The following is a 19,224-nucleotide window of genomic DNA, read 5'->3' as shown; positions in this document are numbered from 1 at the left end:
ATCACATAGTTGATAGAATCTCCCTTGGAATCAGAGTGATCAAGAATGAAGTCCTGCTTCTATATATGGACACTTACTGTCCTTTGCCCCAAAGTAATACATTAAGATTATTAAATAATAGAGCATCTGCCTGTCTGCCCTGGCATTCTTACGATTAAAAATGATAAAGACTGATAGTATAAGAGAAATTAATATTTTAATAGGCAATGCCACGTTGGTGAAAAATATATGACCACGCTTGACTATCTTTTTAAATTTACCTCCAGAGCCCATCCTCTTTCTTTCGTAAGCCAGCCAGCTAACCAGGAAACCCAAGAGAGCTTCTCTAGGCCCTCCTCCAAATTTAAACTGCCCCATATGTGGGGACGCTGGACGTCCCCACGCCCCAAACTAGAAACCCATTGGAATCATGGGAAATGTAGTCTCAAAGTCCCCATGTGTCCATAGGAAATTTGTAACATACTTTTAAATAGCAACTCCCCAATTCCAAACATACAGCATAGACACTTTATGACAGGTGCAAGTCATCAACTTCTGGGCCATGGGACTATTTCATGAGAGCAAAAGAGGAGTTTCAGGGAGGGTCTGCAGTTGGCACTGAGACATCTTTATCTCCTTTTTCATTAATGCGTTCAATGAAGAGTTTGCCTTCTTGCCAATGTCAACTCTTTTATGCACACTAAAATACCATTCTCTCCCATCTTCTTTGTTAGATTACCAGTTTATCAGTTTCTTTAAAGCATACATTAAAAAAAAAAAGATTGCTTTCATTCAATTACATTTTATGAAGCACTTTCCTTTTGGGCACATTGTGAAGTAATTCAAAAGGATTCATTAACTTATTGGTATGAGTATTCTTTTGAACACTACACAGGGCAACATATTCATATCTGCCCATCTTTAAAGGCTCCTGTCTGTAAGCCTCCATACATTCTTTATGAGGAGATCACACTGTATGCTAATGGTCTTTTTTTTACCTCAACATTGCTAAGATAAGAAAGGAACATGCAAGTTATGTCTTTTACTAGACACATTTCCAGCAAATCTTTGTGTGTTTGTGTTTTTCATGTTTCTTTGATGACTTCTTTTACATTGAATTCCTTCCTAATTTCTAGATTGTAATATGATCTATTTCCATTAATTATTTGCTTCACTAAGTCATAAGTAGTATACATATTATCATTCATATTTTGGAAATAAATTAAAAGTGAAAAATCTATAATTCATCATTTAATAATTCAAAATTATGAAAATCCAGATTTTCAGTAGAGATAGTGAATAAAATTGAATTCAATGGTGAATTCAACATATAGAGTCTTCAGTGAGATAATATAGGAAATGATTTACTAAAAAGCTTTACAAGAATTACAGAATATTAATTTTAAATATGTACATTTATACATTCAATAAAATGTATAAAAGAAAATATATTTTGCCAGGAGAAATAACAATTTCTTTTTAATTTTTATTGATAATTTTTATTGATAATTTTAACAATCCATTATCTATATATCAAAATGTAATAACCCACTTAGATAAAGGAGATGCAGGACTAAACAATGTCTTAAAAAGTTAAATTTAATAGATCTTTGGCAAATGAGAAAAGATGTTCCATCATTCATATTTTTTCCAACATTCATGGACTATGCACAAACATTTCTCCTCATGTTGGAGCACAAAGAAGCTAGGGGCTTATGTAGAAACTAAAACCAGATGTTAAGCAATGACTTGTCAAGGTGCATAAATAAACTTTAAAGTAACATTGAATAAACTTATTAAGTGATAAGTTAGCCATAGCAGTTATCCAGTGAAGATGATTGAGAATCATAATTCCTGAAGTATTTTAACAAAGGGATGATTTTGCAGTAACTGGAAGAGTACGCAGTCTGCATTTCTGCAATAGACAAATGAGCACTATCTCTGACAAAAAGTACAGGCGAGTCCTCCTCCAAAAAATATAGGTACGATATATGAATGCTAAAAAACTGAATTAGAAATTTTAAAACAGAGAGAAGTATATGGCCTCATAATTATCACTGCGTGTTAGTGGAATAAATCTAGTGACTGACTCTGGATATAACTTTGGAATAGTATACAATATGCAAAAGGAATTGGATAGGTAAAGGGGGGGGAATTATAGAAATAATAAGGAAGTATCATGGTACTACAAAGAATTTGGATGAAAATCAATGTTGGCACAAACCAAAGTGATAATGCTGTCAGAATATATTACAAATCTGGAATTGAAGAGGGAATATATGAGGTACTTGGGAAACAGATAACAGGTGTAGAACAAAAAACAACAACTACGACAAACAAACCTATATTAGTGATGGAGTATTTTAATGATCAGTACATCAGATGGAATTTTTTTAAGAAAACAAACCCAATGTAGAGGCTTTTTTGAATTTCTTAATGATAACTGATAAGTTCATCCTTTGTGAGTAGTAGAACCAACCACCCATTATGGATTTGTTCATCATTAACAGGGAGGATCTAGTTGTTGGAGTAGAGATGATGAGCATCATGTAAAAGAAATCAAAATTCTTTTAGGAAAGTTGTGATAGAGGAAGTTATGCTAGTCAAGAAGGATCAGATATGTACCTTAGATTTTATAAGAGAATATTTTAAAGCGTTATGGCAAAAGATAGGTAGGATTTCATGGGCTGGCCTTCTGAGCTCTGAAGAGTAAAATTCTAAAAATACAAAGAGTATCCATTCTAATAGGCAGAAAGGGGAAATTGTCAAAAGAGGCTAATGCTGATACATTGAGAACTCACCCACCAACTTCAGATTAAAAAAAAAAAACAAAACAAAAATATAAAATGATGGAAATGAGGTCAGTTAATAGGAAGAAAATGTATAAAATATAATAAAATGTATAATGTTCAGTCAGAATTGTGTGATACAGCTCAGAATAAGGTGAAGTTAGTGAGAAAAACAATGGATTATCACAAAAGGAAAGAACTACAATTCTATGTAAATGAGGTGAAGATAACAGAGGAAAAAGAGCAGATATAAATGCTTAATTATTTTACTTTTGTTTCCTGCAGAGGAGGATCCTCTTTGCAATAGAATATGTTGTTATTGTTCAATTGTGTTTGACTTTTTGTGACCCCATTGAGTTTTCTTAAAAGGATATTGGAGTGGTTTGCCAATGGATCCAGAAGAACTTTTTGACAGGCAATCAGAGACTAAGTGCCTTGCCTAGGGTTACAGGGCTTGGAAGTATCTAAGACTAGATTTGAAATCCGGACTTCCTGACTCCAGGCTTAGAAGTTCATCCGCTGAGCCACTTAGCTATCATCTAGGGATCCAGGAGTTAAATGACTTGCTCAGGATAACATAGCTAGAAAGTATGAGAGACTGGATTTGGTCTCAAGTCTTCTTGACTCCAGAACCAGCTCTATTACCCACTAAGCCAGAACTGCCTTTGGAATAGAAAGGTCAAAACAAATATAGCTAGTAAGGAGTGAAAAACCAAGATAAATAAGATTATTAGAGCCGTTAGTGAGTTAAAGTTACCAGGCATCTTTGAATTATATTCTTATGTATTGTAATAACTGCCAGTAGTGATTGCTGATCTCTTGAAAGATCATGGAGAATGAGAGAAGTACCACATGATTGGATAAAGTCAAATATTATACTTTTTTTTGAAAAAAGAGAAAATAACAAAGTTTCTGAACTTTAGGCCAATGAACTATCTTCAGTTCCTGGTTAAATTGTAGAATTTAATATAAAATATAGTTAGATTAGTATATCTGAGAAATACTATAGAAATATTTCCCTTAGGATTTAATAATACAGTTAATAATTCTCTTGAGCTTCTATTGTGAATAAGATAGAAATGTTAATTCAGTGATAGTATAGTTCAGCTTATCTGAAGTTAGTGAATGACTGGACCTAAAGAGTAGTCATTAGCTTGTCAATGCCATCTCAAATTTTCCATGGAATGTTCCAAGGACCTCTGCATGGGCCCATGCTATTATTATGTTTTTCAATGACTTGAATAAGTCATAGATAGCATGATTATCCAATGTGCCGCCTGAACAAAACTGACAGTGATAGCTGACATGTTGGCTGCCAGTTGGAATCCAAAAAGATCTGACAAGTTAGAATATTTAGCTAAATTTACTTAAATGAAACTGAATAAGGATAAAACAGCCTTAGAAGTACAGGATAGGAGAGACATGAAAATGTAGTATTTCATGTGAAAAAGATGAGAGTTTTATTAGATTGCAAATTTAATATAAATTAATAGTATGGCTTGGTGATCACAAACACTAAGGTACTTTTAGATTATATGCAGAGAGATTAAAGAAACCTATTAGTATTCAAGCTAGAAACAGTGATTCAAAAATTTTTCCCTCAGATGAATTGCAGAATCATAATTCTCATCTGGAATATTGTATTCATTTGTGTGCACCATGTTTTAAGAAAGGCATTATTAGAGGCAACTAGGTGACTCAGTGGACAGAGAGTTGAGAAGACCTGGGTTCAAATTGGGCCTCAGACACTTTCTAACTATAATCCTGGCTCATACCATTTTTTCTGCCTTTGAATTGATATTTAGTATTGATTCTAAGACAGAAAGTAAGAATTATATAAAAAGACATTAATATGTTTGTGACTGTTCAAAAGAGGACAAAGAGGATGGCAAAGAGCTTTTAATCTATGTAATCTGAGCAGCAGATAAAGGAACTAGAATTGTTTAGTCTGAAGAAGAAAGGACTCAAAGGAGACATGATAGTTTTTTGAAGTATTTTAAGGGCTATCATGTAGAGGAGGGATTACATCTTTTCTCTTTGTCCAAAGAGGGGAAAAAAACAATAATAATGGGTAGAAATTTAAAAGAGATCACTTTTAGATATGATGTCAGAAAAAAAGAAAAACAAGGAAACAGACCTATCTGGAAGTGGAATGAGCTTCCTTGAGAATTAGTGGGTTCTCATTTCTTGGAGGTCTTCAGTCAGAGGTTGAACATCCACTTCTCAGTTTTCTCTTGTAATGTGTATATATTATGTATGAGTTGGATTATATGATGGCTGAAATCTCTTCCAACTCTCAAATTCTGCCATTCTGTAACTGACAGAGGAGGTCAACTGCCATGTGGCAGTTGAAAGTGCTCAATATATTTAGACTAGAGGAGAGATGACATAAGGGTCTGAAAATTGTAATCAACCACTTTGAAAGATAGTAAGATGCTTCTTCATTGGAGGCCTTCAAGAAAAATCTACAGATGACTCCTTTTTGGGTTTGTTGTTAGAAAGATAAGGATCTTTAGGTACTGATTTGATTAGATGACTTCGGATTCTGTGTGAAAATAGAAATCACAAAAAGTAATAAATTAGATAGGAATCAGGATGACAGCATGTTAGGAAACAATACATTGATTAAACTTTTAAACAGATCTTGAAAATGCACCAAAATTCAATCCTGATTGGGAAATCCAGAAAAAAGTCATGTGAGTTATATCATTGAGGCCAAAGTGAAGAAGTTGGCTGGAAGAATAGGTAAATTTAAAAAAAAAACCTATCATAGTGAGTTATTATGGTGGCAGGGATATTCAAGACACAAGAAAAGAATGACTCAAAAATATAGCAATGCCTCAGAAAAGAAAAAAGCTTGAGAACAAACTCAACTAAAATTCCTGGAAGAGATGAAGCAAAAGTTAAAAAGGGGTTAGTAATGTTTTTATTTTTAATAATTGGAATAAATTAATATAAATAATATAAATTATTAATATAAATAATATAAATAATAAATTAAAATAAATTAATAAATTTAATAATTTCTTGAGGAAAAATTGGAAAAGAAATGAGGTAGGAAGAATGAACTGGAAATAATATTAAGGGCTGGGCAAAAGTGGTATAAAAAACTTTTCTAAGCAAAAAACTCCCTGACCATTCAAATGGATTACATAGAAGGCAAATACTCCAAAAGGCAATAATAATTATTAAAACAAAGTAAAAAAGGTTGAAAAAATAAAAGATGCAAAATATTTTGTAGCAAAATCAACTGACCTGGAAAACAGATGGAGAAAAAAGCATACACTTAAGAATTTAGACATCATGACCATAGATAGAATCTAGACATAATATTTCATACATCATAAAAAAAGATGCCAATATTTTTTAAAACCAGAGTGCAAATGGAAATAGAATACATTTGCTGGTTTCCTCTTAAAAGAAGTCCCCAGATGGAAAATTCCAAGCATATCATAGATATAATCCAGAGCTTTCAGATCAAAGAAAAAAAATGAGTAGATAGAAATAAATCATGTACTGAGAAACCAAAATCAGGATGAGATATCAACAGAGAATTTGGAATATCATATTCCAGAAGGTAAATGATAGGAGCTTATAACCAAAAATAACTTCCCTATCAAAACTGAACATAATTCTACAGGGGAAAAAATGGACCTTTAAAGAAATAGAAAAATTCCAAGCATTCCTAATAAAAAGACCAGAACTTCAGAGAACTTTTGGAATACAGGAGTGAAGAGAAACTTAAAAAAAATAAACATAAATAGCTATAAAGGACTAAATGAGGATAAAGTGCTTATATTTCTTCTGAACTCTTGTCATCATCTGAGTTTATAGATGGAATTCAACTGGACAGGATTTGGGATATTTTGATGATATTATAAAAAGAGAGGGAAAGAGGAAAACACTAAGAGGGAGGTAAGGGAAAGGAAGTTTAGGGAAAATTATGTCACAATCCTTATGCCCAAGGAAGGTAAGTGAAAGGAAGAAATAGTCCCAAGCAAAATAAACTCTAATGATGTACAAAAATATCTGTAGTTTTTTTTAAGTGGTGAAGAATATATATCTGAGGAGGTGATTATAAATTGAGGAATGGATGGACAAGTTGTGGCATATAAACATAATGGAATACTAGTATGCTGACTCAGTGATATCACCAGCCATAAATGTTAAGGACTAATAATGAAATATGCCACCTACCTTTTGATAGATAAAGGAAGAACTCATGCACAATGAAATAATTAATTTTTGGACATGACCAATGTCATTAAAGAAATTTAATTTAATTTTTTGTAATGTGTTTTCTTTTTCTTGTGTCCTTATTGTAATGGTAGGTAGGTGAAATTGAGGTGGAAAGGTGAGGAGAATCTTGACTAATTAAAACAAAATATTTTTTAAAAATAAAAAATGAATACATTTAGTACTAATGATTCAGAAACCACACACTTAAATATACAATATTCACTAAAAGCATTACACAATGTTATTTCCATGACTTGAATGTAATGATATAGAAAATTATTACATGGGCTATTCTTTAAAATTTAAGGCAAAGAACAAAAAAACAGGAAAAAATAGCTAAGACTGGAAGATAGATTAATGCAATTGAGAAGAAGAAAATAATTGAAGTCATAAACTTAAAAGATGGTTTATAAAAAAAACTAACAATTTTGTTATTTAATTATTGAGTCTAATTAAAAAAAGAGAAAAAGCTTTAATCTTCCAAATTAGAAATAAAAAAGTATAAGGGCAACAGAAAATAAGTAAATTATAAAAGATCACTATATTTTGTTCTGTTCCAGTTCAATTAAGACTCTAAAATAACTGGAAGATGATAATGATCAGCATAAAATATGTAATGCTAATAAATCACCAGATAACATAAATAGATTGACCTCAAAAGAAGAAATCAGACAAGCCATTAGAAAGCTAACCTCTACCAATATTCCTGGGTCCAAAAGGATTCATTGGAAACTTTTAAAGAACAAAAAGTTATTTGATGAAATAGGTGAGCAAAGTTGTGATACTTAAATTTGAGAAAGAAATTGATAAACTATTATAATGAATGATTATGGGACTTGACTTCTGTCATTGACATAGGAAACTCCCAAATGAAGGGACTCAGTCTACCAATGCAAAACATCACCTGATATGCAATTTATAGTCTTAGAAATTTACCTGAAGGCACAAAGAATTAAATGGTTTGCCCATTAGGTATTTAAGGCATAACTTGAACCTAAATCTTCCTAGCCAAAAGTCTGGCTTTATGTAAGTTAATCAATCCTGACATAGAAATACTACATAAAATATTTCCAAATTAAAAACTGGGGAGAAAAGTCCAGGCTATTTGAATAGTGTTCATAAATTAATTTTAAAGAGAGTTTAACACCAAGAAAGCAAATGTTATACAGTAATAAGTTAAATCATCAAGAGAAAAGGTAAGCCATATAATCAAAATTTAATAAAATTCGATAGAATATGTCACTAATTTATGACCCTTTGTTTCAAAATATAGGAATCCATACTTGATCAAAAGCATATATGTAATACTTGAAACTAAATCCTAATACACACGCACATACATACACAACGCTGGAAGCATTCATATCTCAATTAATTGTTAAACAAATGTCTATTCTTGCCACTCTATTCTTACCACTTTTATTTAAAATGTTTTAGTAATCTATAGAAAACATGTAACAGAATAAAGGAATAAGACAGTTACAGTTAACTAATTAAAATGGACCAGAAACTTCAATGCACTAAACAAAAGTGATAAAAGTAATTTACAAACTGAATAAAGTAATAAGGTTTATTTCAAAATCACCATCAGTGACTGGGAGTAGAAATACAGAAGAAAAATAACTGCTTGATCACATGATTTGATGGGTAAATGATTGGGGATATTGACTCTAAACAATCACCCTAGTGCAAATATCAAAAGTATGGAAATAGGTCTTGATCAATGAGCCATGTAAATCCCAGTGGAATTGCCCATTGGCTATGGGAAGGGGTTTGAGGGAGGGGAGGGAAATAACATGAATCTTGTAACCATGGAAAAATATCTTAAATTAATTAATTAAATAAAAATTTCAAAGATAAAAAAATGAAACAAAAATAAAATCATCAATGAGCATCAAGAAAAATTACAATAATAAAATGGGTTACATATTTTGTTATTGGCTTATCAAGACAAAAAAGATCTATAAAAGACAAATTCAAAATGATTTTGATGGAAAACGAAGAATTGAAAAAGCCTGTTTATAATTAATTTGGACAAATATAGTCACATGTCATTACTTCCAAAACTGTCTTAAAGATTTAATAAAATAAGAATTGAAATCAAATCAGATATTTCTAAAGTACATAGCACAGTATCTTGCATGTGGTAGGCTTAATTTTTCCCTCCCTTCCCAATTTAAATATCAATGTATTCGTTTGTAATAAAATTCATATTGAAAATAGATGAAAAAATACCAAAAAGCATTTTGTAAAATTAGTATCAGCAGATCTCAAAATAGACTATAAAGGAACACTTCCAAAAACTCTCCAGTAATAGAAAAAGAATAGCGAAAACAAATCAATAGAACAGAAGAGAGAGTTCAACAGAATCTAATTTACACAAATATTTAGCATTTTAACTTTCATCAAAAACAATGGAGAATGGATTAATTATTCGTTGAAAACTTCTCAGAAAACAAAATGCTTATATAGGGGAAACATGCGTTTTTGAGCTATACTTCATACCATGTACCTCAAAAATTATAACTGGATTTGTAATCTATTTTCTTTAAACTATGAAAAGCACTAGAAAAGGAAATTATAACAGAATCACAGAATCTTAGATTTGGAAGGGACTTATGGGACCAACCTGTACATAAGCAAGATTCCTCTGTATGTTATACTAACAAACTGTCAAGTCATCTAAGGGTATCCAGTAATGGGGAACCCATTTTCTCTTGAGTCTGTCCATTCCAATTTTTGGTCAGGAAGCATTTCCTTATACCAAGATTAATCTTGAGGATACCAGCTTCTGCCTAATGCTCTTAATTCTACACCGTGTGGTTAAGTATAGAAAGTCTAATCTCTACTTCTCCATCTACATATCAGCTCTTCGGATACTTGAAAAGGATGATTATATTCCTTCAAATTCTTCTCTTCTTCAGTCTATACAATCTTAGTTCCTTCAGTATATCCTTATTTGTCCTGGTCAAAAGGGTTTTCACCTTAAAGTTTATCAAACCAGGGTGCCTGGAACTGAACCCAGTAATCTGGTTATGGACTCACCAGTATAGGATACTCAGAAATGGTCAGTTTTTTCCCGAAAGTTATTTCTTTCTAAATTCAATCCAAGACATCATTAACTTTTTCGGCTACTACATCATACTGCCTATTAATGTTAGTTTATTGTTTCACTAAAGCTCACACATCTTTTTCAGAACATCACAAAGTACTTCCCTTATCTCATGTTTCTCAAATTGATTTTCGAACTTTGCATTTATCCATACTGAATTACATTTGATTAGATTTATCCTGTTTCTCTAGTCTGTTAAGATCAATCATTCAGCAAGCATTTATTAGTTATCTATTATGTTCCAGACATCATGCTAAATTCAAGGGATGGAATTACAATAAATCAAATAATCCATTCTAATGAAGGAGAAAATGAGTCACAGAAAGAATTTTTAAAAAGAGTATTAAAAATAAAATAACTATAACTTGAGAGAAAGAGCTCCCTCAGTTGAATTGCAGCCTAACCAGATTAAAATGAAATTAGGAAATAGTTAACAAAATAAATAAAAGTATAATAGGACACAGATAATCTTAATCAATGGTGTTCTCATATGTCCTCATCAAGGATCCTTATGTATTATTTAATGACCTCCATTTCTATTTGAGTTTGACAACATTGATGTAGAAGGTGGTACTTAACCTATATCTTAAAGGATGATTTGTAAAATGGAGTTAAGGGGGGGAATTCATTCTAGGCATGGGGAACTGCAAATATATTATTCTTGAAAATGGAGAAAAGAGAGCCCAGTTTTCCTTTTTCACAAAATGTATGGCAGTGTGATGATGATGGAAGAATAGGTTGGGCAAGGTTTACATTGGATTCTGGAGATAACAATAGAACAGGAGAGTGACATAGTCAAATTCTTTTTAACTTTAGAATATTTTCCCATGGTTACATGATTCATGTTCTTCCCACCCCCACAAACTCCTTTCCCCCCCTATAGCTGACACGCAATTCCACTGGGTTTACATGTATCATTGATCAAGACCTATTTCCATATTATTGATTGTTGCACTAGGGCGATCATTTAGAGTCTACATCCCCAATAATATCCCCATCAACCATGTGTTCAAGCAGTTGTTTTTCTTCTGTGTTTCTCCTCCCACAGTTCTTCCTCTGAATGTGGATAGCTTTCTTTCTCGTAAGTCCCTCAGCATTGTTCTGTTTCCTTGCATTGCTGCTAGTAAAGAAGTCCATTATGTGCGATTTTAACACAATGTATCGGTCTGTGTATAGAAATTTCTCCTGGTTATGCTCCTTTCACTCTGCATCAATTCCTGGAGATCATTCCAGTTAACGTGGAATTCCTCCAGTTTATTATTCCTTTGCACACAGTAGTATTCCATCACCAGCATATACCACAATTTGTTCAGCTATTCCCCAATTGATGGGCATACTCTCATTTTCCAGTTTTTTGCTACCACAAAGAGCACAGCTATAAATATTTTTGTACAAGTCTTTTCCCCTATGATCTCTTTGGGCTATAAACTCAGCAGTGGTATGGCTGGATCAAAGGGCAGACAGTCTTTTATAGCCCTTTGAGGAGAATTCCAAATTGCCATCCAGAATGGTTGGATCAATTCACAACACCACCAGCAATGCATTAATGTCCCAATTTTGCCACATCCTCTCCAACATTCGCCTCTTTCCTTTGCTGTCATGTTAGCTAATCTGCTAGGTGGTATCTCAGAGTTGTTTTGATTTGCATTTCTCTAATTATGAGAGATTTAGAACACTTTTTCATGTGTTTGTTGATAGTTTTGATTTCTTTATCTGAAAATTGCCCATTCATGTACCTTGACCTTTTATGAATTGGGGAATGGCTTGATTTTTTTTGTACAATTGATTTAGCTCCTTGTATATTTGAGAGCTTTGTCAGATTTTTTTGTTATAAAGAATTTTCCCCAATTTGTTGCTTCGCTTCTAATTTTTTGTTGCATTGATTTTGTTTGTACAAAACCTTTTTAATTTAATGTATTAAAATTATTTATTTTACATTTTGTAATTTTTTCCTAACTATTGCTTGGTTTTAAAATTTCTTTTTCCACAGATCTGACAAGTATACTATTCTGTGCTCACTTAATTTACTTATAGTTTCCTTCTTTATATTCAAGTCATTCACCCATTCTGAATTTATCTTGGTATAGGGTGTGAGATGTTGATCTAGACACAATCTCTCCCATATTGTTTTCCAATTTTCCCAGCAGTTTTTGTCAAATAGTGAGTTTTTGTCCCAAAAGCTGGGCTCTATGTGTTTATCATATATTGTCTTGCTGAGGTCACTTACCCCAAGTCTATTCCACCAATCCTCTGTTCTATCTCTTTACCAGTACTATATTGTTTTGATGATTACTGCTGTGTAGTATAATTTAAGATCTGGTACTGCTAGCCCAACTTCCTTCACATTTTTTTTCATTATTTCCCTTTATATTCTTGATCTTTTATTCTTCCAAATGAACTTTGTTAAAATTTTTTCTAATTCAGTAAAAAAGTTTCTTGGTAGTTTGACAGATACGGCACTAAATAAGTAAAGTAATTTGAGTAGGATGGTCATTTTTATTATGTTAGCTCATCCTTCCCTTGAGAAATCAATGTTTTTCCAATTGTTTAGATGTAGCTGTAATTGTGTGGAAATGGTTTTGTATTGTGTTCATATTATTCCTGTGTTTGTCTTGGGAGATAGAGTCCTAAGTATTTCATATCATCTAGGATGATTTTAAAAGGAATTTCTCATTTTAACTTGCTGCTGAGATGTGTTGGAAGTATACAAAAATTCTCATGATTTATGTGTGTTTATTTTGTATCCTGCAACTTTGCTAAAGTTGTCGATTATTACCACTAGTTTTTTAGTTGATTCTCTAGGTTTTTTTTAAGTAGACCATCATATCATTTGCAAAGCGTGATAGCTTGGTCTCCTCATTGCCTGTTTTGATACCTTCAATTTCTTTTTCTTCTCTAATTGCTATTGCTACTGTTTCTAGTACAATGTTAAATAATAGAGGTGATAATTGGCATCCTTGTTTCACTCCTTATCTTACTGGGAATGATTCTAATTTATCCCCATTGCAGATGATGTTTGTTAATGATTTTAGATATATACATTTATTATTTTTAGGAAAGGCCCTATTATTCCTATACTTTCTAGTGTTTTCAGTAGTAATGGGTGTTGTATTTTGTCAAAGGCTTTTTTAGCACCTATTGAGATAATAATGTGACTTTTGTTGGTTTGTTGATGCTGTGGTCAGTTATGTGAATGGTTTTCCTAATATTGAACTGTCCTTGCATTCCTGGTATAAATAACATCTGATCATAATGAATAACCCTCAACCTCACTTGCTGGAGTCTTTTTGCTTGTATTCTATTTACGATTTTTGCATCTATGTTCATTGAGGAGATTGGTCTGTAGTTTTCTTTCTCTTATTTTTGTTCTACCTGTCTTTGGGATCAGTACCATATTTGTGTCATAAAAGGGATTTGGTAGAACTCCTTCTTTGCTTATTATGTCAAATAGTTTTTATAGTATTGGGATTAGTTGTTCTTTGAATGTTTGTTAGAATTCACTTTTGAATCCATCTGGTCCTGGGATTTTTTCTTAGGGAGTTCTTTGATGGCTTGTTCAATTTCTTTTTCTGATATGGGATTATTCAAATATTCTATTTCTTCTGCTGTTAATCTAGGCAATTTATATTTTCGTAGATATTTATCCATATGTCCTAGATTGCCGCATTTATTGCCATATAATTTAGTAAAATATTTTTTAATGATTGCCTTAATTTCCTCTTCATTAGAGGTGATGGTTCCCTTTTCTTCTTTCATACTGTTAATTTAGTTTTTGTCTTTCCTTTTTTATTAGATTGACTAGTACTTTGTCAATTTTATTTGTTTTTTCAAAGTAACAGCTTCTAGTCTTATTTATTAATTCAATAGTTCTTTTACTTTAAAATTTATTAATTTCTCCTTTAATTTTTAAGATCTCTAATTTAGTTTTCATCTGGGGATTTTTGATTCCTTTGATGTTTAGTTTTTTGGTTTGCATGCCCAATTCATTGATCTTTACCCTACCTAATTTATTAATATATGCATTCATGGATATAAATTTCCCCCTGAATACTGCTTTGGCTATATCCCACAGATTTTTGTAGAATATGTTATTATTGTCCTTCTCTTCTATGAAATTATTGTTTCTGTGATTTGTTCTTTAACTGATTTTGGAGAATCATATTATTTAATTTTCAATTAATTTTTCATTTGCCTATCCACATATACTTACTAATTATTATTTTTATTGCATTATGATATGAAAATGTTCCATTTATTATTTCTGCCATTTTGCATTAGTGTGTCATGTTTCTATGCCCTAGTGCATGGTCAATCTTTGAGAATGTACCATGTGCTACTAAAAAGAAGGTGTATTCATTTTTGTCTCTATTTATTTTTTCTCCACATATCTATTAACTTTTTATTTTTCTAGGATTTCATTCACCTCTCATCTTTTTCTTATTTATTTTTTTAGTTTTATATATCTAGGTGTGATAGAGGAAGGTTCAGATCACCCACTAGTATAGTTCTCTTATCTACTTCCTCCTTAAGGTCCACCAGTTTCTACTTTAGAAATTTGGATGCTATACCATTTCGTGCATGCATGTTAAGTACTGATCATTGTCTATATTGCTTTTTATCAGGATATAATTGCCTTCCCTATCTCTTTTGATCAGATCTATTTTTACTTTAGCTTTGTCAGATATCATGATTTCAACTCCTGACTTCTTTTTCTCAGTTAAAGCCCAAAAGATTTTGTTCTATCCTTTAACTTTTACCCTGTGTGTGTCTACCTGCCTCATGTGGGTTTCTTGTAGACAACATATGGTAGGATTTTGGTTTCTAATCCTCTTTGTTATTTGCTTCCATTTTATGGGTGAGTTCATCCCATTCACATTCAGAGTTATGCTTGTCATCTGTATATTCCCCAATATTTTGAAATCCTCTTCTAATTCTACCTTTTCTACTTTTGCTATTTCCTTTTGAACCAGTGGTTTGCTTTTACTCAGTCCCCCTAATTCACACCCTTATTTTATTTCTCTTTCTGAGTCCTCCCTTTTTGTTCCTCTCTTGTTATTTTTTGGGGTTTATTAAATTCCCTCCCCCTTCTCTTTCCCTCCCTTTATGTACTCCCTGCCCTACTCTCCCTCTACTTGATTTTTCCCTTCTGACTTTCCCTGTAAGGTAAGATAGAATTCAGTACCCTTCTATTTTGTTGAATGTCCATACTTTTCCTGGGAAGGATATAGTCAGTTTTGATGGGTAGGTGATCCTTGGTTGTAAACCCAATTCTCTTACCTTTCTGAATATCATATTCTAAGCTTTGAGTTCTATTAGTGTGGAGGCTGCCAGATCCTGTGTAATCCTGATTGGTGCTCCTTGATATCTGAATTTTCTCTTTCTGGCTTCTTGTAATATTTTCTCCTTAACTTGGAAGCTTTTGAATTTGGCTATTACATTCCTGGGGGTTGTCTTTTGAGGATTTAGTGTAGAGGGTGTTCTATGGGCTCTTTCAATGTCTATTTTGCCCTCTTGTTCAAGGATATCAGGGCATTTTTCTTGGATAATTTCTTGTAGTCTGATGTCAAAATTCCTCTTTGTTTCTGATTGTTCAGGAAGACCAGTTATTCTTAAATTGTTTCTCCCAGACCTGTTTTCTTGGTCTGTCATCTTATGAGTGAGATATTTCACGCTTCCTTCTATTTTTGTCAGTCTTTTTACTTTGCTTTATTAATTCTTGCTGTCTTGTGAGATCATTGGCTTCTCTTCCCCAATTCTAGTAATTAAAGAATTGTTTTTGGCTATAATCTTTTGATTTTCCTTTTTGGTCTGGTCTATCCTGCTCTTTATGGTTTCCAGCAGGTATTTTCTGGTCTTTAAATTGCTTATCATTTCATTTGATTTCTGTGCCTCAATTTCCAAGTACGAAATTTTGTCTTTTAATCTGTTTTTTGGACTTTTCCTCACTTTTCTTGCAATTTCTCTTCCACCTTTCTCATGATCTCAGATTGGAACTCTTCAAAAGCTTGTGACCAATTTTTACTTTTTGGGAAGGTTTGGATGTGTTTACTTGTTTTCTTCTTCTTCTTTTTCCTTTGTGCTCTGGATTTTTTCTTCATAAAAATTATCCATAGTTAGTGCCTTTCTCTTGTTCCTTTTGGTGTTTGGTATTTCTTGAGGATTGCTAGCTTTCATTATGCTGGTTTTTGCTTCCCTCAGAAATCTGAGTGAAGAGGGCAGGCTCTCTGTGTATGGAGCTATGGAGCAATTTTTGCCTGAGGCTACTTTTTGAGTCTGCATTGTTTCTGCTGTATGTTGTTCCACTCCCCTCTCTGAGCTCAAATTGTGCACTCTTCAGCCTCCTGGGGTTTCACATCTAGCCCACTCTCAGGAGTGTTCTTAAGCAGCTGCCAGGAACGTAGAGATTGCTCCACACTTCTATTATTCTGGTGCACTGGCTGTGACTCTGACACCGTAGGTGAGATGGGGGAGGGTTGATCAACTAATGTTTTGGTGGGAGCTAATTTGCTCCCTTATAACGTGGAAATGCCCAAATACCACATACTTTTGATGCTGTGCCCTATTGTGGAGTCCCTTCATTCATCTGAACTTTGTTTTTTGGTTCTTTTGAGGTATTATATGGGTTGGTGGAGGGGAGAGTAAGGGTTCTACAACTACTTTGCAGCCATCTTAACCCAGAAGTCCCCATAGTCACATTCTTAAGGAAACTTTAGGAAAATCAATGTGAAAGGGTAAATTGAAGTGGGAAGGGATTTGAAGTAGAAGGCAAATTAGTAGGAAACTTGCTGTGATCTAAAAGAGATATGATAAAGGCCTAAACTAAGAGGAAATCTGTGTAAATAGGAAGAAGTGGACATATGCAAAAAATGTTGGGCCCTGATAAACATCTTGCAGTTAGTGGTAGATGTTGGTTGAGGGAGAGATAATGATCAAGGATGATTTACATAGCTAGGAGACTAGAAGAATGATGATGATATTTTCAATAGAAATAGAGAACTTTGGAAAAGGGATAGATTTTTGGTGTGTCAGAAGGGAGACGATAATGAGTCCTGTTTTGGACATATTAAGTCTGAGATGTCTCTAGGACATATAGTTTCTAAAGTTCAATAGATAAATTGTGATAAGGAATTGGATATCAGGGAAGCGACTTATCCTGATTTAAGAATCTCCCACATAGATATCACTATGTGGGAGATGATAAATTCAATAAGAGAGAGAAGATAGAGAAAAAATAGTGGACTCTGTAAAGATGTTCATGAACACCTTAAGTTAAACAAGGAACAGTATAATCAGGAATTAGTAATGACATAAAAGCCCAGAGAAAAGAGAATATCCAGTGGCAAAGAATATTTGACAGTATCATATGAAGTAGAGATGTCAAAGAGGATGAAAACTAGAAAAACATTAAGAGTTGGCAATTCAATCACTTACGACTTTGGACTGGGGTAGGAGAGGATTATTTCAATCCAGTGATAAATTAAAAGGTTATGTTACAAAGGAATGGGGAGAAGTGAAGGCAGGGATTATAAATATCATTTTTTTCTAGCAATTTATCTGTAGAATGGAGGCGAGATATGGGATGATAGCTTCAGGGAATAATAAGATCTAGTAAAGGTCTTTCAAGTATGCAGAGACATGCATCTTTGAAGAAAATGAGGAACCAGTAGATAGGGAGCTGAAGACTTGCGGGGGGGGGGTGGTGGTGGTGGATGATAATTGAGGTTGTGAAATGTTGGAGAAAATGATACCAAGGGCACATGTAATGGTGATAGCTTTAGAAAAGAGAAGAACCACCTCATTGTCAGAGCCTGAGGAAAGAAATAGAGTATAGAAACAGGTCAAGGGGTTTTGATATGAAGAGAAAGAAAGGGAATAATGAGTTTTGTTCTTAAGGTAGGGGAGGATTGGATACTAACTATCCACCAACTTATTAATTCTCCTAATTTTGTGACATCTGCAAATATGATAAGCATACATCTATATATCTTTATCTAAGACATGGATAAAACTATTAAGTAAGCACAAGAAACCTTCAATAGTATACTGGAAATCTTCAGACTGGCCTTCAGTTATTTTAGTTAATTCTAAATCTACCTATTTAAATTATATTTAAGTTATATACCTATATAAGCATCTGTACATCTTGTCCACAAGAACAGAGACTGTAAAATGCTGCACTAAAGTATTCCTTTCATCTTATATATCAGTTATACTGATCCCTTAATCCTGTCAAATAAGGAAATGAGTTTTGTCTGGTATGATCTATTTTTTTCCCTAAAACTCTTACTTTTCATCTTCAAATCTATACTATGTATTGATTCTAAGACAGAAGAATAGTAAGGGCTAGGCAATGGGGGTTAAATAGCTTTTCCAGGGTCATCCTGCGAGGAAGTATCTAAGGCCAGATTCGAACTCATGACCTCCCTTGTATGGGCTTAGCTCTCTATCCAATGAGCCACCTAGCTGCCCCCTGTCATGATCTATTTCTATTTTTGATAAAGCCATGCTGGCTTCTTGTGATCCTTAAGACCTTTCCTAGATTTTCCATAGTCATACCTTCAATAACACATTGTAGTCTTACTAGAAATTGAAATCAGACTCATTGACTCTTGCGTTTACAGATTCTCTTCTCTTTTTTCAAAATCAGAACATTTGCCCTTCTCCAGCCTTATATTTCTTCTGTTCTCCATAATTTTTCATAGATTATTGACAAAGTTTATATAAGAACATGTGTTATTTCTTTCAGTCCTTTACAGAAGGATGCAGTTCATCTTGGCTTAGTACTTTAACTCATTAACTATGTAGGTGCCCTCATAATATTTATCTCTACTTAGGAGAGGAAGGATATTTGCATTGATCAAAGTACAAGAAGTTACTGCAGATATTTTGAATATTTTTCCATTGGTTCGTTGAACCATTATTAAGTTTATTTTTGTTGTTAAGTTTATAATAACACTTATGAAAGAGTGTATGTTGAACTATATATCATCTTTTCTCATTCTAAAATCATTTTAGCACTTTTTTCCAGATGATATTTTGCTATACATAGCAAGAAAATTGATTGAGCAACCCCCATACCCCAATGAAAGAGTTAGTTTTTTTTGT

At 33.0% G+C, this 19,224-nt stretch overlaps 1 protein-coding gene across 1 annotated transcript in view; it reads left to right on the top strand.

Annotated features, from left to right (window-relative positions):
• CFAP47 (cilia and flagella associated protein 47) overlaps positions 1-19,224 on the top strand; it is an 859,036-nt gene that overhangs the window by 302,633 nt on the left and 537,179 nt on the right. The window lies entirely within an intron of this gene.

Source organism: Gracilinanus agilis, chromosome 3 (genome assembly GCF_016433145.1).
Source record: "Gracilinanus agilis isolate LMUSP501 chromosome 3, AgileGrace, whole genome shotgun sequence".
In the NCBI taxonomy this organism is placed as follows: domain Eukaryota; kingdom Metazoa; phylum Chordata; class Mammalia; order Didelphimorphia; family Didelphidae; genus Gracilinanus; species Gracilinanus agilis.
The sequence above is the reverse complement of the archived record's forward strand: the minus strand, read 5'-3'. Positions and strand labels throughout refer to the sequence as shown.